Raw genomic sequence first — 24557 nt, 5'->3', positions numbered from 1 at the left:
GTGCCCAACCCTTGTCTCCAGTGGCCCCAGAATCAAAGGGGGAATCTGTCTCCTTTGAATATCGAAGGGCACGCAGTCTCCTAGGGCAGCTGGGGAGGTGGAAAGAACCTGGCCTCTCAATTCCAGCCAACACCCCAGACTCCTGCCCTCCCTCTGGGGCTCCACCTGTGCACAAAATGGGCGGGACCCCAGGATGCCCTAGCCCCTCTGTTCAGCAAGCTTATATCCCAGGTCACGTTGGCATATTCAGAAAATACTGACTGAGCGACTCCTGTGCACGGTCATGGTTCTCGGAGCAAGGCCTTCCAGGGAATGGAAGAGGTCCAACACCATGACTTGTGGGCTGCTGTGCCCTTGGCGACTCCAGCTCCCTGTCAAGGCTGGTGTGTTCTGGACTGAGCCAAAGAGACAGCAAGCAGCCCTGGCTCCAGGGAGGATAAGAGGCACCCTGCAGGGCAGCTCTGTTCTCTGGGCAGAGGGGGTAGCCAGTGTGGGTAAAGAAAAGGGGACAAGTAATAGCCACATTTACTGAACATGGCATGGGCAGGTGCCCGTCTGGTCACACCAGCTCATCATGGCCATACACCAGACCTGCTTCTGACTCCCGTTTTACAGGCGAGGACATGGTACCTAAGAGATGTCAAGAGGCTTGTCCAAAGCCACACAGCCGCCAAGGGAGAGAACCTGTGTGCTTCTGACTCCAGAGCTCTCTAAATACAAGGGCCAGCTGGTGATGGGGAGAAGCCCATGGCCCCCTTAGCCCTGGGGAAGGTGTCCGTGCCAGCCTGCATGTGGGGCAGGGAGCGTGGCCCATCACGGGGAAACAACCGCCCTCTCTCTGTGGGGCTCTCACTGTGTGAGACTGGAATTGAAGCCAAGTTCTGTCATCTCGCAGAGCCTGTGCTCACAGCGGCTGGCTCCTGAGGAAATAGCCATGATATTCCCACATATGGAAAGCCAGGCAGCTGGAGGGGACCACAAAGCCAGAGTGAAGGTGCAATCTCCCCAAAATGGCATGTTTAGGAAAGTCTGAACAACAGGGCACAAATGTGCTTTGAGCATCCCAGCAGCCATAGCAAAAAGGGCAATGTGAGGGCTATCTGGCTCTCTCTCTGTGATGGAGGGGAGCAGGGAAACTGAGTCCCAGGAGGCATTACCCAGGTTCTCATCCAAGGGGCAATGCAGTCAGTGTCTTGTCTTAATACCCTACCAGCCCTCCATCTGCCAGCTTCTGGCAGCAGGAAGCATCTTCCCTCCATGAATACCCAGCCTCAGCACCGGGCACAGCACAGAACACGTGCTGAGAAAACAGATTATCGACACTGCTCTGCAGCCTCGCCCCTTCTCCCGGCCCCCTCCCCATCCTGCTGCCCCTCTATCGTGGGAAATGGGAAAGCTGCTGGACTTGGAGTCTGCACATGGGGAACTAAATCCCAGCTGTTTCCTGGAGGAGTCGGGCCTTGATCTGCAGGTCTTTGGGATGGGGACACTAGTCCCCACTGAAGAGCTGTGGGGAAGATCCCAGGGCGTGGGCACTGAGGATGGAGCCCGGGCCCCCACCCAGCTTACCCGGGTCCTCTTCCCTCTGGAGGGTCTGCTTCCCTCGCGGTTCCCATTGCGAATGTGCTCACCGCGCCTTCGGACCCACGCGGTTTCTCAGTCCCTGCCAGGCCCAGCCGGCCAGGCCTGCCTGGGTGTGCGCAGCAACGCGCCGGGCTCGGGAGAGCGGATAACTTCTTACTTATTCTGTGCATTCTCGAGGCAGCGGCGGGGCCTGGGCCAGTCTGGGGGTGCCATCGTGGGGTGCACTGGCCTCGGGCTCCGGGAAGGCGGCGGCGGCGGGGCCGGGCGGCAGCAGGACTAAGCTGGGCCCGGGGCCACGCGCGCGGACATAGCTCAGGGCCAGCCACTCCAGGCGCCGCTTGCGCAGGGCTGCCTGTGTGCGGCGTGCAGGGGCCGCAGCAGCTCTGAGGGCGAAGCGCTCCAGGCGCCGCTTGCGCAGGGCTGCCTGTGCCGCGGCGTGCAGGGGCCGCAGCAGCGCTGGGGGCGAAGCGCCTGGGCCGCGCAGCAGAAAGTCAAAGCCCAAGCAGTCGCGGGGGTCGTAGAAGAGCGGCCCGCGGGCAGGGTCGGGTCCGGGCGGCCAGGCGAACGCGAAGGGCAGCGTGAGGTCCTCAGTGAGCAGATGAAGAAGTCAGCCTGCTTGCACAGCGCGCGGTAGGCGCGCCCGATGCCGCAGAAATGCGCCTCCCAGAGCTGCGCGTCCCCGCAGTAGATGTCAGGGAAAGCGGGCTCCGGAGGCACCGCAGGGCCTGCGGGCGGAGGGGACAGTGAACTCTCGGCAGGGCAGGGAGGGCGGGGAGAGTCGGGAGGGGGCCACCGTGCGACAGGCCGAGGCAAGGAGGCCGGGCGCGCAGAGCGGTGGCAAGTCTGGAAGTAGCTGGGAAATGAGCTGGAAAAGCAGAGCTGCGGACGGCCAGGGCCACCTGGTGATAAGGCGAGGTCAGGCCCCGCATTTCTGAAGGAGCAGCGCCAGCAAACCAGGAAGAGTGGGAGGTCCTGGGCGCACAGAAGGGGATGGTCACTGAGTACTCTGGGCAGAGCGTTCCCATGGGGAGGAGGCTGGAAAGTCTGGCCAGCCTGACCCTGTGGGGACTCTGAGCGAGCCTAGGATGTTGAGGTTCCTTCACCCTGAAGACTGGCCAGCTTGGGGCAGGTGGTGAAGCAGTCACTCTCAGTTGAAAGTGTATCCTGGCCGCTGTGCAGAAAATGGACTTTGGGAGCCCAGCGTCCAGATCTGGTCAGATCCAGGGGAGGGAAAGACGAACATGAGGATGGGAAACACCACCTGGGGAGAGGCTGCAGGGCCAAATCGACAGGACTTGTGGACCAAGGCAGGCAGGAGTGTGCGGGGACAGCCTAGTTCCCTGCCTGGACACAGCTACCCTGGGATCCAGAGGGAGGTGCAGCCCCAAGGGGAAGAGGAGGTGGAAGGGGAGTTTGGTTTTGGCTCAGTCATGCTCCCCTTGCAGCCTATCCATGGTCCCCAGAAGGCAACCAGGTTGCTGGCCCATGGTCCACACCCTGCCCGGGCTGCTGTGCCCACGTCTAGGCCCTCCACTGTGGAGAGACTGCTTCATTCTTTATTTCATTCATTCAGCAAATGTGCTTAGCTCTGGGGATCCTGAAGTGAGCAAAGCAGCCATGGGACCTCACTTGGGCACACAGTCCAGAGAGGAATGTAGTCAGGCCCCAGGTGGATGCAGGAGACAGAACAGGCAGCTCCCTGGGGAATGGCCACACTAGGAGGCTTGGAGATGGGAATGGAGGAACATGAATCCTCAGCTCCTCCTCCCAGCACCCCTGGGAGGGGTAACAATATTCAGTCTGGTTTAGTGGTGAAGATACAGACCCAGAGAAGTCATACACAGATGCCAAGCCAAAGCCCCTGGGCTGGGCAATCACTTTCCAGTATGCCATCCTCCTGGATCAAGGGCCTTCTGGTTAAGAGTCTCCTCCCTCCACACAAATACTCACTGAGCACCTACTGTGTGCTAGGCAGGCTCTGTTTGAGCCATCAGCTACAGTCGTGAGCAGCACAGACTCGGGGGCGGGGGTCCTTCCTTCTACCTGTCAGAGACTGGGCTAGTCTTTCACTTTCCATGAGCCTCTGAAAATGGGGCCAACCAACCTTGCAAATAAGATGACATTGACCAGCCTGTTCGAGCAACGGGAAGTACCTTCCAAAATCAGCACCGTGGACAGCGCCATGGTGGGGATAGGAGTGGAGCCCCAGCCTGGAAAGGGTCTGGCTCACAGGGAGCCTGGACTGTTTGGCGTGTAGCCTCTGACCTGCTGAGGCAGCCAGCCTGTCCTGACCACCTGGCCGACTTCCCCTACTGGAGGCTACCCTGACATCCCACCCATTGGCCTGGCTTCCCCTCAATCCCAGCTGGCGGGGCAGGTAGTCAGAAGAGAGGCTGTGGGGTGTTGCCGTAGGTAGGGCAGTAAGGAAAAGCTTTGGAGAAGAAGGGATTGTCCATGGAACCCCAAAGAGAGGAGAAGGCCACTGTTTCACTCCCCATTATGGCCCCAGGGCATGGGAAGAGTGACCTTCTAAGATCTGCATTTCACCAGGTGGATCTGATCACTGTCTTGCAGACAGGTGGAAGGGGGCAAGGGAACCATGAGGTCACCAGGACAGTCATTGTTGGGGAGAAGCTGGTAGCTTGGGCCAGAGCAGGGGTGAGAAATGCTCAGATTCTGAATATGACTTGAAGATAGAACGGGCAGGATTTGATGAGGGATGTAGGGCGGGACCATGGGGAAGAGGGTTTGGGCCTGAGCAACAGGAAGCAAGGAGGTGCTAACTGAGGCAGGGATGGCTGGGAGAGGGGCAAGCTGGGCTAGAAGGTCAAGGGTTTAATCTTGGGCAGGTGGACCTCTGGATGGGCAGGGGAAGGGGCTGCGGGGAAGTGCAGTGGTCAGGTGGCTGTATGAGTCTGGAGTTGGGGAGGGGTTGAGGCTGGAGATAGACATTGGGAGATGATGTTTAAAGCCACAAAACTGGATGAATCACTGAGGGGGTGTGGTTAGAAAGGGAAGATGCCCAAGCACAGAGCCTAGGGTCTTCCCTCCTGACAAGGTCAAGGAGATGAGGAGCCAGTTAGGGCACCGAGAAGGAATGGGCAGTGATGAAAGTCGGGCCTCCGGAAGCCAAGTGTGGGGGGGGCAGTGACCCAAGCCACCTGCTGCCAATACAGTACATCGAATGAGGCCCTGCAAGTGACCACGGACTCCCCAGCACAGAGGTCATTGGTGACCTTTGCCAGAGCTGCTTTAGTGAAGCACTGGAAATTAAAAGCTGGTGAGGGCGGGTTCAAGAGCAAATGGGAGTGGAGAACGTGGAGGCAGCAAAGACAAACGACCTTCCTGAGGTTTGGCTCTGAATGAGGAGCAGAGATGTAGGGCAGGAGCTAGAAGGGAAGTGGGGTCAAGGGACATGATAAATCGCAGCATGCTTTCATGCCAGCGGGAAGGATCTGGGAAAGAGTGGTGTCATGATGCAGGAGAGAGAGGATGAAGAGTTGCTGGAGTGACAGCGTGAGTGGGAGAGAGGGAATGGGAGAAGCTGAATGCTGGCTTTGGCTGAGAGGAGGGTCGGGGCATTCACAGGAGCAGGCCGGGGTGAACAGTGCCCAGGAGCACAAGGGCAGATGGGTGGGCACCTGCAGAGTCCTCTTCCAATGGCTTCAGCTTCTTAGGGAAGGAGGGCACAAGGCCAGGAGCACAATGTGAGGAGAGACAGGATGGGGGCTTAGAGGGAGAGAAGGTGTGAGGTGGTTGCTAGGCAAGGAGAGGCTGGGCAGACCAGGGAGGGCAGTGGAGCCGTCCTCCTTGCTGCTGCAGGCCCAGTCAAGTGCAGGCATTAGCAAGGTGGAGCTCACCCAGCTGCAGCCTGCTGCAAGGGCACAGGCAAGGGTAGCAGGGAGTTGGAGCTACCAGACTAGTACAGGAAAACAGAGGAGGGGCCAGCAAGAGAGTGGAGGGAGTGCTGGCCACAGCAGAGCTGTGAACAGGGGTGGATGGAAGGGGCCCTAAAGAGTGAGGAGGCCGGACACGTTGAAGACGTGTGGGCTTCTGTCTCACTAAAGGAGTGCTGGAGCTGGCCCTCGAGGGCAGGATCTGGGGCAAGAATCCCTAGAGTGTGGTGGGGACAGGGGGACTACAGTTTGGGTACAGTTTGGGGGACTGGGTGGCTGGATGGGAGAACAAAATCCTTGGAGGAGGCCAGGGGGCTGACAGAAATCACCAATGTGATGACAGGAGAGCTGTGGAGGGAAGGGCAGGGGCCAGGGTCTTCAAGAGAGAGGGCAGTGATTGTGGGCAAGGTACATGGATGGGTGGGCAGACGAGTTGTGGAAGGGTGGGTGGATGTATGGGTGGATGGGTGGATGGGTGGATGAGTAGGTGGATGGGTGGGTGGATGGATAGGTGAATAGATTGATGGGTGGGTGGATGAATGGGTGGGTGGATGGGTGAATGGATATGTGGGTGGGTGGATGGGTGAATGGGTAGCTGAATGGGTGGGTGAGTTGAGTGGATGGATAGGTAGGTAGATAGGTGAGTGGGTAAGTGGGTGGGTAGATAGATTTGTGGATGGATGTGTAGGTGGGTGGGGGGTGGATGGATGGATGGGCGGGTGGGTGGATGGATGGATGGTTGGGTGGATGGGTGGATGGACGGGTGGGTGGGTGGGTAGACGGACGGGGAAATGAGTGGATGGGTGGGTGGGTGGGTGAATGGTTGGTTGGATGGGTGGGTAGATGGGTAAGTGGGTGAATGGGTGGGTGGATGGATGTGGGGTGGGTGGATGAATGGGTGGATAGGTGAGTGGGTGAGTGGGTGGGTGGATGGATGGGTGGGTAAATGGGTGGGTGTGTGGATGGATGTGTGGGTGGGGGAGTGAATGGGTGGGTGGAGGGGTGGATGTGTGAATGAATGGGTGGGTGGTTGGGTGGATGGATGGGTGGGTAGATGGGTGGGTGGGTGAATGGATGGGTGGATGGATGGATGGGTGAGTGGGTAGATGAATGTGTGGGTGGGTGGATGAATGGGTGAATGGGCGGGTGGGTGTATGGATGGATGGATGGGTGGGTAAATGGGTAATTGGGTGGGTGGATGTGTGGATGAATGTGTGGGTGGGTGGGTGAACGGGTGAGTCGAGGGATAGAGGGGTGGAGGAGTAGGTGGATGGGTGAGTGGATGGGTGGATGAATGGGTGGGTGGATGGGTGGATGAATAGGTGAGTGGTTGCGTGGATGGATGGGTGGGTGGGTAGGTGAATGAATGGATGTCTGGTTACCCGTACTGCTGCCTCTGAGTTCCAGAGCTGGGTTTTAGAAGAGGCAAGGGCAAGAGAATGATCTGGAAGAGACCCTAAAAAGTAAGAAAGACCCTGCACACCTTCAACTCCTTAGATCCAAAGGCTTCAGGAAGAGAGCCAACCCCTTCCCTGTTAACTTCAGAGCATCGGAGCATTGAGGAGAGTAGGGAGGAGAAGGACCTTTAGGGGGAGGCTTTGATGCCTCCATCGTGGCCTGGCCCCACTGCCACTCTCCTTCACGACCTTGGCAGAGCATCTTCTTCTGGAAGATGGGTGAGAGGGCTGCTTCCTGCTCCCACATTTTCAGTAGCACAGGTGCCCCTGTCTCCCTTCCCCTCTACTCCTCTCCCTCACCAAGTGTCTCACCTGGAGTAGCTACAGAAGGAGGGGTCAGACCTGCCGGGCTCGGGGCCCCAGGACAGGGGGAAGCCATGCCAGCAGCCTGGGGGCAAGCTTCTGTTTACTTGGCTGCCCAGGAAACGGGGAGGGGCCTCCCAGTGGAGGACAGAATGTTACATTTAAAGGGCCTCCTCTCAGGAGCAGGCTGGGGTTGCGGGAGAGGCTGAGTGGGGACCTGTGGGCTTGGTGGCCTCTTGTGCACTGGCCTCTCCATGGGCACCCCTGCAACCCTCACTCAGCACCCTGCCTCTCACCTGGTCCCTGCAGGGGCACCCTCTGGGCCAGCCTCCCATCCTTAACCCTTCCCATTGCACTCAGCAACCCTCCAAGATCAATCCCCAGTCACATCTGCTCGCCTGCCCTGCTCAGGGACCATGAGAACCTGGCAGCCAGAGACCGCCAGCCTGTCACCACCAGCACTCTTCCTCCTGACTCACCTCGGGTCAGTCTGGTGTCCACACCTGCAGCCTGTGAGTGCTCTCAGGGCAGCCGAGGCCTTGATCCAGCCTCAGGCTGGCCTGTCCCTCCAGACCACAGAGCTCCCATATGCATTCCCGGGACCCTCAGAGCCCAGTTCAGCAGTCCCATCTTCAGCAACTCCAGAAGACCCTGTGAAGCGGGTCAGAGCTGGCCCCGGCCACAAAGAGCTCATGCAGGTTTCAGTTCCCCCAAAGTAGGATCAAGCGCTGGTGGGGGTGGGGACATGAGACAGAGAAGAGAACGAAGCCTGGGAAGACACATCCCAGCAAGGGAGGTGGCCTGGGCGGGGGGTCTCCAAGGACAAATGGGAACATGCACAAAGGAGTTTCTTTAGGAAAGTTGGGGGCAGGGTGCATTCCAGAAGGAAGGCACTGCCCACAGCCTCAAACCCGGCTGCAGCCTGGGAACCCCAGGGAGTCGTGCAGGGACAGAGAGAAGGAGCCTGAGAGGAGGCCAGGGGGCTGTCCCACCCTTGAGTCTGGTCCCTTCCTCACTGCAGGCGAACAGCAGGAGGGGGAATGGCCTATGCAAAGGCTTGGCGGTGGGACCCACGTGGCCCCTCCTGCGCTTCCTGCCCCCAGTGGGCGGTGGGATGCCACGCACCCCTACCCACGACGCCCCTTCTGTGGGTCCCCGGCTGGAGGGAGGGTGCAGCGGGGAGGGCGGGTCCTATCACCGCGGGCGCATGAGCGGGTGGCACGTGTGCCGCTCACAGGCCCTCTAGTCCGGGCCGCTGCCCTCCCGCCTGGGCCCCATCTGCTGGCCATGCCCCAGAACACAAACAGCCCCTAGGGTTGCTGGATGCTGGAACCCTTGTGACCTCAGGGGTGAGGTCAGGCCGGCCAGAGCGGGGGAGGGCCAGTGCTGGGGACACGGCCAGCCCACGGTCGTGAGGCCGGAACTAGTGGTGGGTGGGGGTCCGCACAGTGCCCCAACCATGGACAAGCAGTGTTCTAAAAGGCCACATAGCCGCATCCTGGTGGGTAGGACGTCGTCAGCCGTTTCCCCAAACCCCAGGTTAGCTCAGCCCCACCGGGGACCCCCGCCCCCCAACCGGTAATCAGCCTCCTCACCTGTCAGGGGAGCCTCCCTGTACACCATCCAGGGTCCCCTGTGCTGAGGAAGAAGGGTCCTGCCCCCAGGAGCAGCCTGGGGCAGTTGGAGTGGGCACCAGGTTGGAGGAGAGGAGGCCGGGAAGGCAGAAGCATAAACCAGAGTGAGGGCCCTGCCTGCATAGCCTGCACCTGTGTGACGGTGAGTGAGACCATGGCCTGTGTTGCCAACAGCACCTGCAGGCCTGCTGTGTGAATGGGCAAGTGAACGGATGGACAGACCATCCACCTGCTTCTCTCAGCCTTGGCTTCTATTCGGCAGGACGGAGATGATACCACAGCCAGTGTTTCTGCAGAGATTTCAGGGGCATGAGTAACGGAAGGTTCCACCACAGCTTTCCAGGGTCCCCAGGGTCCCCCAATGTCCCAGGACTCTGGCAGACATGAAGGGTATCTCCACCTTCCTGTGTCCAACAGGCAGGTCAGACCTGTCTGGCCCCATCCCAGAGCCCCGCCTGCCCCCTCTATGGGGACCCAAAGCAGGCTCCGCTGTCCAGACACTCGTCCACCGGGACTGGGGCCCACAGCCAGGCCCTGGGTTCAGAGCAGGATTCCTGGTTGCAATCCCTGACACAGTGGCTATTCTGGGAGTGTCTCGGTACCTGCCTGTGAACTCAGGAATCTCGGGGCCCTTGCAGTTCCCCGTCTGAATGTCCCCAGGCCTGCCTCCTTTGCCATAGCTTCTGTTGCTGCTAAGCTGAGAGCACTCCTCTGCAGATGTTTGCTAATAGTGCATTCACATCATTTTTCTATTTTTAAAAACACATTTAACTCCAACCACTTTGGCTCCCCCAGACTTTCATGTCCACTTCCTCAACTCAGAGAGACTACTGGGCTTTATTGGGCTCCCTCTCCCTGTGCTGCAAACTGGAAACTTCCCAGGCAGCTGGCTGTTTCCACGCTAGGCTCAACTTCTTGCTTTTCCAGTTTCACGGATCCTTGTCCTGTGCTGGTGTTGTCTGATGTCTGATAATCATGGTTTTGTATGTTTTTTCCAATTTTTGAGTTGTTTAAGACAGGAAGGTGAAGCTGGTCCTTGTTACTCGCTCATGAATGGAGGGTATCAGTGTCTTACATGTCATTTTCAGGACTTTGAGTTTTACTCTGAGTGAAATGGGAGACAGGGCAGATTCTGAGTGGCATAATCTGATATGCATCCTTCCTATGGTGGGACAAATGAATGGGTAAAATATTGAAAGATGAACTGGCTTCTAATGCACCACAGAATTCACTGATTTAATTTGCTGACTTTGTTTATCTCATTCATTGAGGTATTCCAGGAGAATGCCAGAACATGCCCCACCCATTGCAGGCACCTAGGAAGTGGGTACTGAGAGTGAACAAATGAATAAGGTCAGGAAGTGGGTGGAGCAGGAGGCTGTTCCTGCCCCAGCGGCCCATTGGCAGGAGTTGTGACAGGGGACCAGGCTTGGGCAGCATCCCCCAAAAAAATGATATGGTCTCTTTTGGCCCTTTATGGCCCCTAAAACGGTCTGAGGCAGTGCTTTCCTCACATTTGCAAGAGAAGAGGAAGGAGAGGAGGAGAAGGCAGAGGCCAGTTTAGAGGAAGGAGAGGAGGAGAAGGCAGAGGCCAGTTTAGAGGAAGGAGAGGAGGAGAAGGCAGAGGCCAGTTTAGAGGAAGGAGAGGAGGAGAAGGCAGAGGCCAGTTTAGAGGAAGGAGAGGAGGAGAAGGCAGAGGCCAGTTTAGAGGAAGGAGAGGAGGAGAAGGCAGAGGCCAGTTTAGAGGAAGGAGAGGAGGAGAAGGCAGAAATCAGCTCAGAGGAAGGAGGAGGAGGAGAAGACAAAGGCCAGCTTGGAGGGAGAAGAGGAGGAGAAGGCAGAGACCAGCTTGGAGGGAGGAGAGGAGAAGGCAGAGGCCAGCTTGGAGGAAGCAGAGGAGAAAGCAGAGGCCAGCCTGGAGGGAGAAGAGGAGGAGAAGGCAGAGACCAGCTTGGAGGGAGGAGAGGAGAAGGCAGAGGCCAGCTTGGAGGAAGCAGAGGAGAAAGCAGAGGCCAGCCTGGAGGGAGAAGAGGAGGAGAAGGCAGAGACCAGCTTGGAGGGAGGAGAGGAGAAGGCAGAGGCCAGCTTGGAGGAAGCAGAGGAGAAAGCAGAGGCCAGCCTGGAGGGAGAAGAGGAGGAGAAGGCAGAGGCCAGCTTGGAGGGGCTGGATCTCCCTTGCTCTGTTCTCACTGCTTCCACAGCTCTCCCCACTTCCCTTGGGGACTCCTCCAGTGATGTCTGGCTGACCAGGGCAGTCTCACATGTGGTCTGAATGAGGGATGCCATACCCTGAGCCCTGCCATGTCCCATCAGCCATGTCTGTCTCAAACCCAACCTCAGAACGAGACGCCTGCTTGGAGGCCAGGTCCCACCAGGCCTGCAGGTGATACTACCTACTCAACAGTGTCCCTGAGGCCTTGAGACCCCACCCTCCTCCCAGAACCCAGCCAGTCCCTTGAATGGAAGGACAGACACATGGAAGGATGTAGCTGAGCCCAATGGAAGCCAGTGCAGCACTTTGCACCCCACACTAATGCGGAAATATGCGCACCCAGATGCCGACTCCCAGGACCCCTCCTCCATTTCAGAATCTCCCCCACTGTCTTCACATCCCCGAAGGACTCATCTTGCATGGAGGTACCCCAGGACTCTGCCTGCAGGGACAGACAGCCACACCCCACTGCCATCCTGCTCCACAAGTCACAGAGCAGCCAGACCGCACTCCTGCTGCAGGAGCACCAGGTGTTCATGAAGGAGGCCTGCAGTGCAGGTGACTGTCAGCCCCAGCTCAGACAAGACAGGCATGGGTTGGCCCTAGATGGAGTCAGGCTCCAGCAGATCCCACCCTGTCCCTCCAACAAAAGCAGTCCTGAGGGTGACAGCCAGAAGGAGTCTCCACTCCAGGACCTTGAGGGTGTCAAGCAGTGTGGACATAGTGAAGCTTTCAGCAGAGAGTCCTGCACACCCGGTTTGGCCTCTTCTTGCCTCCTGAGGCACCATCCAAAGCCCAAGCAATGCCCAGCTCACCCTACACCCCACCCTCTGCCATCCTCCCATTCCCTTTCACACCTTGGACCTCAGTCCAAGCCTGGCCCCTCCGTTATTCAAACACCATTGACTGCTGGATGACTGGATAGATGGTGAAAGGATATAGGAAGAATGGATGTGGGGAGGGAGGGAAGAATGCATGAGTGGGCGGGTGAACACATTTATGAATAGATGGATGTTGGGTGGATGGGCAGGTAGATGAATGGAAAGATGGATGAACAGGTGGATTAGTAGATGGAAGGATGGACAGACGGAGCATGTGGGCGGATGGACGGATGGCTGGATGGACAGGTGGATGAGGGAGGAGTGGGTAATGGGCAGATGGGAGTATGAATGGTGAGTGAGGACGTGCTCACACACCTGTGCTCCTGCTCCTTACCTAGGTTGAACCCCAGAAAGTCCATTTGGACCGAAAGGAGGTCCCAGACTTCTCGTGCATCCGTTCCCTAGTTCTCATTTTCAGAGCACTCCTTCCATCCCCAGACCCACTCTCCTGCCCACCCAGCCTTGCTGTCACAATGTGACCTACCCACAGCCTGCTCACGCTTATGCCTTCCTGCCCATCTTAGCTGTCTGCTTCAAGATGCTGCAGGACATAAGCAGTGCAGATCCCTTCCGCCTGAAGTACATCATCAAGAAGGTCAAGAACATGGCTCATGGCTCCCCGAGCCTGGTGATGGAAACCATCCACCACTACTTCATAGACAACTGGGAGGTGGGGGTAGCTTGGGCCACTGGGGCAGTCACAGGGGGCAAAAGGGAGGGTGGGACCCAGAGGTGGGCTCTAAGCCAGGGTCCTGCATAGAACAACCACATGACTTGGGGCAAGCCTCAATTTCCTCATATGTGAAATGGGCCGAGTGGGGAGGGAGAAAAGTGGACCCACATGCATTGACTGCCCTTGGAATGCACTCATGAGGTGGATATCCTGACCCTCACTTGGGGGAACCTAAGGCTTAGGGAAGCCAAGGATTTGCCTGGAGTCACAGACCATGAAGTGGCAGAGAGAAATGGCTCCTTTGGACCCTCCCCATCCACACCTCTGCCCACATCTCCCGAACCATCTGACCTGATCTGTCCCCAATGCACCATTGCTCTGCCACCCACAGATCTCCAGCAGGCACAAGTTCCAGCTGTTCCAGATGCTGGAGATGGTCTTCAGGGCCAGTGACATCCTGGGAGAAAACCTTCACACAGCTGGCCCTGGATAACATGACCAAGACCATGGTAGGCCTCCTCTCCCCCAGCAAGTGGGCCAACCCCTCACAGGTTTTGGGAATGCCAGTGGCTGCCCCAGGGACACAAGTGTTGCCAGGTGTGCCCAGACTTGTGGCTTACCAAGCAATTCCGTCCAATGACTCACATTCTTGACCCCAGCCACTTCAGCGGACAAGCACACTTTTCCATCTCACTTTCCCATTTCAGGAAGGTGAGGCTCAAAAGAGGGTTCATAAGTGGGGGAGCTCTCTCCCACCAGGAGGTCTATCCCGACAGCAGGCTGTGGTTCTGCCTGCAGCCCAGCTTCTGAGAGGCCTCTGCAAGTCTAACCCAGTCCACAGGCTGTACCTCTGCCCTTGGCCTCCACCTTCCAGCTTCCTGGCCGATGGACACTTGGGGGTCTGGAACTGAACTGCCTCACCCACCCCACCCTGCCCCCAGCTTGCAGTCTGAGATCTGGCCCTGGCCACCAACAGTCTCCACTCTAGAAGCTTGGGAGCAGGTGGCTTAGACTGACTAGGCCAGGGTGGCCCCAGGGGATGCCTCAATACACACACACACTGGGGTGCCTCACGAAGCAGGAGTAGGCACCATTTACCCTTTGTGTGGTGCTGAGTCTTCACTCCTGAGGTCATGCAGAGGCAAACGCCACTGCAAGAATTTCTTCATACTCACAGCTCCCCCTGAAATGAGAGGCACAGCACACCACACTGGGCCACGCAGGCCTGCCCCACACAGGGGTCAGGAAGCAGACAGAGGCCAATCTGGACATGCCTTCAGGGCCATGGTGGTGGGAAGTAAGCAAGTAGAGACATCCCCTAGGAGCTACGGGACAGTGGCAGGTCAGGGCATTGTAACGGGACTTCCATGCTCCTGCAGAGATGTACGCAGCTTTGGCTGCTCATCTAGCCCTACAATTCAGCAAACTCAGGGAGAGGGTATTAGGAATAAGACATCAAACAGCACAGGGCCTGCAAGCATGGCCAACACACCCTCCACACAGGGATCTGTGGCCCCATTTATAGATAGAGAGGCTGGGGTTCAGAACCTTAGGGACTGGCCTGTAGTCACCACCCAGCTTGTGGACAGCAGGTGGGTCAAGCCCCTGAGCTCCCCTAGAGAAGTGAGTGAGGCCACCCTAGGTGTGAAGGACGGGGAACAGGGAGCATGGGCCACGTCCACCTGGTTTTTCTACCTCGTTTCTTGTTGCTTTGGAATCATGCGTGTGTTTCTCACACTCACTGTTGTCAAGACCATCAGGCACCTCTGCAGTTTACAGATTGAGGATCCTGGGGAGCTGGGGTCAGGAAGCAGTGCCCCCGGGAAGGCGAGGGCTTCAGGACACTCTCAGGGGTGTGGTGTGGCCTCAGCCTCCCCAAGGGTGGACAAGGCCCTCCTGGGGCTTCATGAGGAGGGGCCCCTGCACGGAGTCCCACATGAACGAGGCTGAGACCGGTCTACATTTTCTGCTTCTGAACATACCGCAGCCCCGCTCCAGCCGCCAGAGGAAGTGCACACTTCTGTGAGTCCTACCCGCCACCTGGGACACAGAGGGGCATCAGGCACTCTGGCACCTAGGTCAGGCCCCTCGTCTGCCTGCTCCCCGCTTCCACAGTGTGGTTGCTATTGTCGTTTTTAAAAAATCTCCTAAATGGAGTGTTAGCTGACGTAGGTTTTTTGAAATAACAAAATCAGACTCAATCACCATCTTCACGAAAAGCCCCCATAGCCATACTTAGCATAAATTAAAAATGATATATCCATTTCATGTGATGATTCAAGCTGCATGGCAGGGCTCAGAAACCCCCACTTTCAGACGCCCCCCAAGTGCAGGCAAGCCTCCTGCTCACCTGCCTCAGAGCCACAGAAGCTGCCTATGGCTCCCATGAAGACCGAGGAAAGTGGAATTCAAAACTGTATCAAGATCCAGAGGGAACCACACACTTGTTAAGAAAGGGCCTGGGTGTGATCACATAGAGCCTTGGGGCCCACTCAGGTCCTCCTGTTGAAGAAGCCCCTCCCCTGGACAATGGGGGCTTGGCCAGGGTCAGGGAGGCCAGGGTCCCAGGTAGCGGGGCTCTGCCCTTGAGCAGCTGATGCCCTGGGTCTCCTGGACGGGAACATGGCCTCTGGTTCTGAATTCATTGTGAAAGAATTAAAGGAGGTGACCTTATCCTTGGCCACCAGGAGCTCAGGAAGAGGAGAGGTGTTGTGGGCTAGAGGTTCAGGATGAGTGCCTGAACCCAGGCCTTGGAGCACGCTCTAAGGGGAGTGGAGGTGCAGGCAGGCACACAGCATGAGCCAGGGCGCAGAGGCAGGGAGGAGGAGGAGGGGGGGAGGAGGGGCTCAGAGGCAGGGAGAGGAGGGGCACAGAGGCAGGGAGGAGGAGGAGGGGGAGGAGGGACTCAGAGGCAGGGAGAGGAGGGGCACAGAGGCAGGGAGGAGGAGGAGGGGCTCAGAGGCAGGGAGGAGGAGGGAGGAGGGGCTCAGAGGCAGGGAGGAGGAGGGAGGAGGGGCTCAGAGGCAGGGAGGAGGAGGGGGAGGAGGGTGGTGGTGCAGCATCTGGAGATGGAGCTCTTGATGGGTGTCTTCCCGCACTGCAGCCTCCTCTATGTGATGGGCATCCTGTCCTCCCATGGTATGTGGGTGCGAGGTTGCGGACAGGATGGGGCAGGTCATAGAGTGGCCCAAGAGGGGGGCTTTGAGGCCCCACATGGGCAGGGCACAGTGGCTGCATGTCACTTGTGCAACGTCAGGTAGCTTCATGCCGAGCGGGAACAGGCTGCTGCCCCAAGGATCCCCACTGTCCCCCACCCCTCAGAGGGCCCAGGCCGTGCTCAGGACCTCCCTGGAAAGAGCAACCCAGGCCTAGCCATGCCAGCCTCTCCGATGGCTCACCCACTCCTGCTGTCAGTATTGCAACAGCTGGGCCTGGGTGAAGCCAGGATGACAGAGGAGGGTGGGTCGGTGGGCTAGGCCAGGTGTGACGCTGGCACACGGCTGAGCAACTTCACGACCAGCTGCTGCCTCTGTCTCCTCCCTTGGCCACACATGGCAGGTGGGCACTCAAATGAGCCCTGGCATGTGAAAATGCGAGGGCTTGAAACAAGCCACTCGGAGGAAGAGACGGAGCTCAGAGAGGCAGCATGGTGGGCCAGGGCCACCCCCAGCCTTTGCCGCCTGCAGTGTCTGGGCCCTTCATCCACCGTAGCCATGGCCTCCAAGCTACGAGAAGGGCCGGCCTGGACAGTGGGGCCTCTGAGGACCCCAGAGGAAGGACATACAGGGAGGTGCTGACACAAAAGAGCACGCTGACTGAGCACCCACCCAGTGCCAGGCCCCCAGTCATACAGAGGTGAGGGCCAACCTTCATGAATTCACTCACTCATTCACAAGCACATGCTGCTGTGTTTTCCACTGAGAGGTCCAGGACTGCCTTGAGAGCAGCTGGGGGAGCCCAGAGAGGAGAGGGACCAGCTGCCCAGGAGCCAACAAGGAAGGCTTCCTGGAGGAGGCAGCCAGTGTAGGCCACATCTAGAGATATGCATAGGAGGGTGAGGAGGGAAGCTCCCTCTGCCAAGAGCCTTCAAGAGGAGTTGGTGGGCAGCCACAGTGAGGGGTGGGGTTGGGGTGTGGCAGGGCCTGTGACCTGTAGGGAGGCCCAGGTCCAGCAGGGGCATTTAGACCCTAAGGCTGGGGAGAAGCAGGACCCTGCTTGGCTTGGCCTTGCCCCCCACTCCGCCCCAGGATTGGCAGGCTGGGTGGAGGTCCCTCTGCACCTGGGGGTACTGCTGAGAACTACAGGATCTCTCCCCAAAGCAGACTCTCCCTCTGAGGTGGGTTCCAAAGTTCCCAAAAAGCTCTCCACTCTCACAATGCCTCCCTCCCAAAGCCTTATTTTCCCACTCTTGTGGGTCCATGCTTGGCAATTCCCCTCCATTCACCATGAGTGAGCCCAATGCCCAGAGAGGGAGTCCAGCCCACCTGAGGCCACACAGTAAGGGCAGCAGGGCCGCAAGCCCAGCCCAGCTCTCTGAACCCAGAGCCAACCCGGCTCACGTCCCTCCAGCTCCCATGCCCTACCCACAGAGCCAGGGTGGGCAGAGGCCAGCAGTGTCAGCTCAAGCCAGCACTAACGCGTGGAGGTGACGGTGTCAGACAGGCCCGTGACCCTTCCCTCCCCCCACAGAGGAGGTCTTCAGCCGGGAAGACAAGGCCTGCTGGGAAGAGCAACTGAGCCAGGTAGGGAAGGGGCCCAGCTCCGGGCCACCTGGCCTTCGATGGGGCCAGCAAGGGAGAGGTGGCAGGATGGGTGCCTGGGAGGAGAGGAAGGGAGAAGGAGGGAGGAGGAAGAGAAGGTAGAAGGAAGGAGAGAAGCAGAAGGCAGGGAGGAAGATGGGGGAGCAAGAGGGAGCAGGGAGGGAGGGAGGGAGGATCCCCACTCTGCAGATGAGCACACAAGTCTGGGAAAGGGAGAGGACCAGTCACAGGGCTGGTCACTGAGGCATTGGGATTCACACCTTGGCCAGAGCTGTGGCCATGGAAAAAAGGAAGCAGGCAGGTGGACAGAGGGTGCCCCAGCCAAGAATCAGGCTGTGCAGGCCCTTCTCTGAACACACCCAAGTGAGTGAGGGACTGACATGGCTGAGAGAAGGGACATGACACCCCTGCCGCCTGGGTCCAAGTCCATATTCAACCAGTCACCACTCTGTGACCTGGTGGACCCACTTCACCTCTCAGCACCTTAGTTTCCTCTCTGTCAAATGGGAATCCAAGCACTTCACTCAGAGGGTGGTTGTGACAAGGACAGGAAGTAATCCATGTAGTGTCGGGCACCGTGCCGGTGGCACAGGAAACCCTGGCTGATGGCATCATTGTCCTTTGGTGAGAGCTGTAGTGGTAGTGACAGGAGCAGCTGTGGCAACAGGAGAATAGTCGTATTGGAATGGTATCCAGTAGAAACAGCACCACAGCAATACAAGCAACTCAGAACAAGAAGACAAAACTCACTGAGGACAGAGAAAACTTGAACAAAACATTAACCGATTCATCTAATAAAGTGCAAATAAAATATCTGCCAGGGTGTGGTTGGGGGAAGCGGAGATGATTCATGGCTACAAAAAAATAGGAAGAATGAGCATTCCCTTTGAAATCTGGCACTAGACAAGGATGCCCTCTCTCACCACTCCTATTCAATATAGTACTGGAAGTTTTAGCCAGAGAAATCGGCAAGAAAAAGAAATAAAGGGTATTCAAATAGGAAAGGAGGAATTCAAATTGTCTCTATTTGCAGACAACATGATTGTATATCTAGAAGACCCCATCATCTCAGCCCAAAATCTCCTGAAACTGATAAGCAACTTCAGCAAAGTCTCAGGATACAAAATCAATGTGCAAAAATCACAAGCATTCCTATACACCAAGAACAGACTTAAAGAGAGCCAAATCAAGAACGAACTGCCATTCACAATTGCTACAAAGAGAATAAAATACCTAGGAATACAACTAACAAGGAACGTAAAGGACCTCTTCAAGGAGAACTACAAACCACTGCTCAACGAAGTAAGAGAGGACACAAACAGATGGAGAAACATTCCATGTTCATGGTTAGGAAGAATCAGTATCGTGAAAATGGCCATACTGCCCAAAGTAATTTACAGATTCAACACTATCCCCATCAAGCTACCAATGACCATCTTCATAGAACTGGAAAAAAACACCTTAAACTTCATATGGCACCAAAAGAGGGACCGCATAGCCAAGTCAATTCTAAGCAAAAAGAACAAAGCGGGAGGCATCACACTACTGGACTTCAAACTGTACTACAAGGCTACAGTAATCAAAACAACATGGTACTGGTACCAAAACACAGATATAGACCAATGGAACAGAACAGAGGCCTTGGAGGCAACACAACACATCTACAACCATCTGATCTTTGACAAACCTGACAAAAACAAGCAATGGGGAAAGGAGTCCCTGTTTAATAAATTGTGTTGGGAAAACTGGCTAGCCATGTGCAGAAAGCAGAAACTGGACCCCTTCCTGACACCTTACACTAAAATTAACTCCAGATGGATTAAAGACTTAAACATAAGACCTAACACCATAAAAACCCTAGAAGAAAATCTAGGCAAAACCATTCAGGACATAGGCGTAGGCAAGGACTTCATGACCAAAACACCAAAAGCATTGGCAACAAAAGACAAAATAGATAAATGGGACCTAATCAAACTCCACAGCTTCTGCACAGCAAAAGAAACAGTCATTAGAGTGAATCAGCAACCAACAGAATGGGAAAAAAATTTTGCAGTTTACCCATCTGACAAAGGGCTGATATCCAGAATTTACAAAGAACTAAAACAGATTTACAAGAAAAAAACAAACAAGCCCCTTCAAAGGTGGGTGAAGGATATGAACAGACACTTTACAAAAGAAGAGGAGAGAGATCCAAGATGGCTGATGATTAGCAGCTCGGGCACGTACCTCCCAGTGAAAGCGCAAAGAACGAGAGGACGCCACACTTTCAGACGAATATTAGTTGCTCACGGACCACGAGATTCCCAGTGGAGGAGCTCCACGGGTCGCCAGGGCGACTCTTGTGGCCGGCGTGGCGGTTTTGCTGGTGCCTTAGCACGCCAGTTCTTGGTGCAGAGTCCGGATATTCCCGGGCAGAAAAGCACCATCAATCTTAACACCGCTGTTTTGGCCGGCTCAGTGGATTGCTCAGATTTCGGCGCAGGGAATCAACAAGTTGGACGTCAGAGACCCAGTTAGAAAGTCGGTAATTATAAAGACGACAGACGGACAAATATATAATGAAGGGAAGAAACCAGCGTAAAAAGGTAGAGAATACTCAAAATCAGAATGTCTCTCCCTCTACAGGGGATTGCAATTCCTCATCAGTAACGGAACAAGGCTTAATAGATTACACCGGTATTCCAATAACAGAAGCAGGTTTCCAAACGTGGGTGATAAGAAACTTCTGTGAATTAAAAGAACTTATTCTAACCCAATGCAAAGAAACTAAGAACCTTGAAAAAAGGTTTAACGAAATGTTAATGAGAATGGACAATTTAGAGAAGAATATAAGTGAATTGATGGAGCTGAAAAACACAACACGAGAACTTCGCGAAGCATGCACAAGTTTAAACAGTCGAATTGATCAAGCGGAAGGAAGGATATCAGAAGTCGAGGACCAGCTCAGTGAAATGAAACGAGAAGACAAAAATGCAGAAAAAAGGATGAAAAGGAATGAGCAAAGTCTCCAGGAAATATGGGACTATGTGAAAAGACCTAATTTACGTTTGATAGGTGTACCTGAATGTGACGAAGAGAATGAATCCAAGTTGGAAAATACTCTTCAGGATATCATTCAGGAAAATTTTCCCAACCTGGCAAGGCAGGGTAATATTCAACTCCAGGTAATACAGAGAACACCACAAAGATATTCTTCAAGAAGACCAACCCCAAGGCACATAATTGCCAGATTTATTAGGGTTGAAATGAAGGAGAAAATACTAAGGGCAGCTAGAGAGAAAGTTCAGGTTACCCATAAAGGGAAACCTATCAGACTTACAGCAGATCTCTCAGCAGAAACCCTACAAGCCAGAAAAGAGTGGGGACCAATATTTAACATCCTTAAAGAAAAGAACTTTCAACCCAGAATTTCCTATCCAGCCAAACTAAGCTTTATGTGCGAAGGAAAAATTAAATCTTTTGCGAACAAACAAGTACTTAGAGAGTTCACCACCACCAGGCCTGCTTTACAAGAGCTTCTGAAAGAAGCACTATACATATAAAGGAACAACCAATATCAGCCTTTCCAAAAATATATCAAAAAGCAAAGAACTTTAACACAATAAAAAATTCACATCAACTAATGGGCAAAACAGCCAGCTAGCATCAAATGCTGGTATTAAACTTACATATATTTTAATTGGATAAAAAGCCAAAACCCATCGGTATGCTGCATCCGGGCCCATCTTACATGAAACAATACACAAAGACTCAGAGAGAAGGAGGAAGATTTACCAATTGAACAGAGAGTAAAAATAAACTAATAAACAAAAAGCAGCAGATGCAATTCTCACCTCTGATAAAGTAGACTTTAAAGCAACAAAGATCAAAAGAGGCGAGGAATGACATTACATAATGGCAAAAGGATCAATGCAACAAGAAGAGCTAACGATTCTATAGATCAACGAGATAGAAAATTAACAAGGATATTCAGAACTTGAACTCAGACCCGGAACAAGTAAACTTAATAAATATTTATAGTACTCTCCACTTCAAATACACAAAACATACATTACCACCTCACACCTATTCCAAAGGTGACTATATAATTGGAAGTAAATCACTCCTCAGTAATCGCATAGCATTTCATAGGTTTAAATTAAATATTGGTTGGCTGTTTGTTTGTTATCTTCTTCCCTTACTCCTTCCTGATTACATCATTAAGTATAATTATCAGTATAAAAGAGGTTTTCAATACCCATTACTAAATTGCATTCTAGCCTGGGCAAGAAAGCAATACTCCCATTCTCTCTCCCTCTTTCTTTTCCTTCTCCCTCCTCCCCATTCTCTCTCTCTCTTTCTCTTCCTTTTTTCTCCTTCCTATTCTCTCTCTCTCTTTCTCTTCCTTTTTTCTCCTTCCTATTCTCTCTCTCTCTTTCTCTAAAAAAAAAAAAAAAAAGAAAAGTCAGAGAAAAAAAAAAGAAAACCTAAGGATAGGGCTGAAAGTTATACTTAGAATGAATATGTGGCTTTAAATTCTTTCACTATTAAAAAGCAAACTAAAAATAAGTGAACTCTCTATTCAACTTAATAAGTGAGGAAAAGGTTGAAATAAAAGACATGGGATAATTAAAGAGAAAAGTGGAGATGCATAATATTGAATACAAACAGAAAAAAAAAAAAAAAAAAAAAAAAAAAAGAAGACATACGTGACACCAACAAACATATGAAAAAATGCTCATTATCACTGGTCATTAGAGAAATGCAAATCAAAACCACATTGAGATACCATCTCTCGCCAGTTAGAATGGTGATCATTAAAAAATCTGGAGACAAGCCTGTAATCCCAGCACTTTGGGATGCCGAGGTGGGTGGATCACGAGGTCAAGAGATCGAGACCATCCTGGTCAACATGGTGAAACCCCATCTCTACTAAAAATACAAAAAAAAATTAGCTGGGCATGGTGGCGCATGACTGTAATCCCAGCTACTCAGGAGGCTGAGGCAGGAGAATTGCCTGAACCCAGGAGGCAGAGGTTTCAGTGAGCCGAGATCATGCCATTGCACTCCAGCCTGGGTAACAAGAGTGAAACTCCGTCTCAAAAAAAAAAAAAAAAAAAAAAAAAAAAAAAAAAAAAAATCTGGAGACAACAGATGCTGCAGAGGATGTGGAGAAATAGGAACACTTCTACACTGTTGGTGGGAGTGTAAATTAGTTCAACCATTGTGGAAGACAGTGTGGTGATTCCTCAAGGACCTAGAAATAGAAATTCCATTTGACCCAGCAATCCCATTACTGGGTATATATCCAAAGGATTAGAAATCGTTCTACTATAAGGACACATGAACACGAATGTTCACTGCAGCACAGTTTACAATAGCAAAGACCTGGAACCAACCCAAATGCCCATTGATGATAGACTGGACAGGGAGAATGTGGCACATATACACCATGGAATATTATGCAGGCGTCAAAAACAATGAGTTCGTGTCCTTTGCAGGGACATGGATGAACCTGGAAACCATCATTCTCAGCAAACTGACACAAGAACAGAAAATCAAATACCGCATGTTCTCACTCATAGGCGAGTGTTGAACAATGAGAACACACAGACACAGGGAGGGGAGCATCACACACTGGGGTCTGTAGGGGGAAAATAGGGGAGAGACAGCAGGTGGTGGGGAGTTGGGGAGAGATAGCATGGGAAGAAATGCCAGATATAGGTGATGGGGAGGAAGAGAGCGAATCACACTGCCATGTGTGTACCTATGCAACAACCTTGCATGTTCTTCACATGTACCCCAAAACCTAAAATGCAATTAAAAAAAATTAAAAAAAAAGGAACATAGTTGTAGTAAATCCCAAGCTCATGAAAGAGAGGATCTTCTAAAACATACAATGTGACCATTAAACAATCTGTATTTGAGGATCAACTCTATCTCCTTGAAGATTCAGTTGCTCTCAGGAATGTTGCTTGCTTGAATTTGTGTTATGCCCTCAGTTTATCCAGCCTCTTACCTGGGAAGACATAACTCAAGTTTGGGGCGCATAACCTTGTTCGACTTGGTACCATGCTGCATCTTAGTACCATGCGGCATGGTCCTCTCTTCATCTTCCCACCCTTTCACTTTTTCTACTTTATTAAGCCTTGTCTACAAAGTAGCTCTGCATAGTGGTTCCCTCCAAGAATACTAAATGAGAATCCCAAGCAAGATTCCACCTCACTTCCCTTATCTAAGAAAACTTATCATCTCTACCATGGCATGGAAAGGGAAAAATTTGAACAAAAGTATGACATTTCGCTCCTGTGATTTCTTTTTGTTTATTTTTTCACAACTGTCTATGAGTGATTCCTTTTTCATTCTCCTTTTAAACAGCCTCTATCTACGACAAAGCACAAATATCCAGGCTATGATGTTATAGATGAGAGGATGCCTCTCAATAGTAGGAAAAATGCTATGAACCGAGACCTTTTTGACACACTAAATGAAGGAAAATTATTATAGAAAATATTTTATCAAAACAACTTGATGGTCTTTCACATTTTGTTACCTCAAAACCCTTTGCATTTATTTCAAAAATATTTCCAATCCTTGCCCTTATATAAGCAAGAGCACAGTCTCTTTTTTTATATACAAACTAATTTGGCAATGTCATAATCTTCAGCCTCCTCCTGTCTTCTTAATCCAAGAAAGAAAAAACAAACACAGACATCTAGGGCCCACCAGAAAGAAACTTTCATTAGGAGAAAGGCTAGCAAGAAAACTATCTTAAAAATGTTTAAAACACCTTCTTACAGAGAACTTCCTCCTTAGTCATTATGCATACTATTGACAAAGAATATGGATATAATTTTGCATTAAAAAGCTGAAATAATATGTAATTTGAGAAAACTTTAAGAAAACCAAATATCATTTATACATGCTGCATTTTTTTTTTTTTGCTGTCACTTAGGAAAATAAATATTAAGAGAAAAACTCAATTTAGATTAACTTGTAACTTCTTTCCATTAGATAATCTAATTTCTCAAAATAATATTTAATGTCCCATAGCCATTTTAGTAAAAACATTGTACTATCAATCCAATTACAGGAAACAATTTCAGAGAACACGCTAATGGGGTAGGTTATGAACATGAATCCTAAAACTACTAGGAAATAGTCAATCTGTTGTAACA

The 24557-nt window shown here is 53.1% G+C and overlaps 1 pseudogene; it reads right to left on the bottom strand.

Moving 5' to 3' along the window:
* Positions 1-1737: 1737 nt before the first annotated feature.
* LOC135272038 (uncharacterized protein C8orf90-like) lies at positions 1738-7316 on the bottom strand (annotated as a pseudogene).
* Between the last annotated feature and the right edge of the window lie 17241 nt (positions 7317-24557).

Source organism: Aotus nancymaae, unplaced genomic scaffold, assembly GCF_030222135.1.
Source record: "Aotus nancymaae isolate 86718 unplaced genomic scaffold, 86718_ANA_hifiasm-v0.15.2.pri h1tg000102l, whole genome shotgun sequence".
Classification (NCBI taxonomy): Eukaryota; Metazoa; Chordata; class Mammalia; order Primates; family Aotidae; genus Aotus; species Aotus nancymaae.
Note: the sequence above shows the minus strand (reverse complement) of the source record. Positions and strands in the feature narration are given on the sequence as shown.